This window comes from Formica exsecta, unplaced genomic scaffold (assembly GCF_003651465.1).
Source record: "Formica exsecta isolate Colony F162 unplaced genomic scaffold, ASM365146v1 scaffold30, whole genome shotgun sequence".
Taxonomy (NCBI): Eukaryota; Metazoa; Arthropoda; class Insecta; order Hymenoptera; family Formicidae; genus Formica; species Formica exsecta.
In genome coordinates, this window is record NW_021850257.1 from 181,706 (window position 1) to 184,059 (window position 2,354).

The following is a 2,354-nucleotide window of genomic DNA, read 5'->3' on the forward strand; positions in this document are numbered from 1 at the left end:
GACGCTAATTTTCAACTATAACGATTATCAAATTATTTTCAGAATGCAATAGTATATATATGATGCTTTGTACTAAATATATTTATTTAATGTAAGTTAAGTTTCCGAAATTTACTCTTTTAATACATGATTGTTATAAAAAATATGTTTTATATAAATAATAATTATACGAAAGATACATATTAATGTACAACAAAATATTTCTATATTTTTTACCTAAATTTATATAGAAAACAAAATTCTCTCTCTTTTTTCTGCAACTTGTAATTTAAATAATTGAAAGCGTAGTATAACATCCGTCGTGTGCGAATCATTTAAAAAAATTTTTTCTTCTATTTGGTGACGTGATCTTTTTTCCAGCCAAATTTATAGAGACAAGATAGATCATTGTATAACGTTAACCGGCGTTATCTCGCATAGGAAACGAATCGTTAAACAGCTCACGGAGGACTCGCAGAATCCGGCGAGGTGAAACACGGAGCGACGTCGGTCGGGGGTTGAAACGAGGTATGCGAAGGGGGTTGGGCGGTTATATTGTAACGCAAGGGATATGCCCGACAACGTAGCATATACGTGTGTACGCATATGTGTGTGTGAATGCTGATGCGTGCGTATTGTACGTGCATACGTACGTCAGAGTCGCGGTCGCCTTTCTCTCATACATATTCATCAAACGCTAATTAATCATCGCCCAGCACACCCACGGCGAGCCACCCCCTTGGCAGTCTACGGAAAAAAAAAAAAAAAAAAAATAGGAACGCGGTTACGCAGGCACCTCCATTTATTATGAGTTATATCCAGATGTCGAAGTCGTCACTATGTAGCGAGATTTTTGCGTAAATTTGCGGGAAAATATATGGAACCCGGTAACAAAAGATATTTACACTTTCTTTCGAAACTTAGAAACAGAATGTCTAGTATAGAGCAAGTATTAATATTTAATATATCGAAGCTAAAGTATTAATATCAAAAATAAATATATATCAAGTTGTCATAAATTCCATTGAACATGAAATAATAAGTAAATGATAATATCTTTCAATGTTAATTAATACTTGAGTAAAAGTGATATAAAACAAATTGCCATTGTTAGCGAAACAAAAGAGAGAGTACGGTTAAAGAACCATCATAAATTTAACGAATGTTATCTGGAGCGAGAGGAATTGAAATAATTTAGCAGCAGTATCAGTATCATGGAAATGATATCAAAATATCGCGATTATCTCCGCTCGCGCGCGTCGCTCGTCGCCCATAAATATTGTCGCGCGGAACGATCAATCTAAATTGTAATTTCGTAATCCCATTAAGCAGACGGCCACCTTCGCACGCACTTGCGGTGCCTTTCCGTCGGCCGGCCCTTTTCACGCAGACGGGCCGCGTATAATTAGGTGTCGTTTATTTTACATCCGAAGGCACCGCGCCGTTGGGGGGTGACACATCGCCACCGCGCCAGAATATATATGTATATATATATTCTCTGCTCATACATACATACATACACATACACACATACGCATTGTGCGCGGTGGCAGTGGCTCATAGAACGCTCGACTGCTAATGTGACGCGATCATCGCTACCCAGCCATCGTCCATTGATATTATACGCGCCATGGGGATGCCCGCACCCTTCTCGCCCTTTCGGTATTTCATGCTCACCCTGCCTTCGCGTCCTGCAGCACCCCCCTTCCCCCGGTTCTCCTCCTTCGCAGAATAGCGCCGCAATTTTCTACGTCACTGTCTGTACATTACGCGATCTCTCGTCCGCGAGACGACGATACGGTCTGATGCTTCATTGACTTATCGATATCAAGGGGATGTATCGTTTTATTCTCATTACTGTGAGAGGATTTTGGATGTTATTTGAGAAGAAAGATATATGGCCAGAACAGATACGACCAATTTTAAATTTAACCTATCGATCATTGTCATTGGACAATGTTTTTTTTCGCAAAAGTTTTTGTTGCAGTTGGATAAATCAATAGCGCAGTTTATAATGATATTTTGCATGTCATAAATATTTAAAATAATTATAAAGATTTCTTCGGTTATTTTTTTATACATTCAATTTTCAACAAATATGTGAACGTGAATGTTTATTAATCTGTTATATATATTTGCAAATTTAAAGAGACCAAACGAGAAGCGTATATACAATATGTTTTCACGCAATTTCACGCAATCATAAGCTGTTTTTGTCTCTGTTGAAATTTTAAGATTCGGAAACGCCGGCGCGTTTATAGTTTGCGAAAAACCGATCCATGTGTTTTGACTGCTGCCATCAAATCGCAACGGAGTGGCAGATTGCGAACTGACAAATGAGTGCGGGGACGCGACGCATGGCAGACATATGGCTC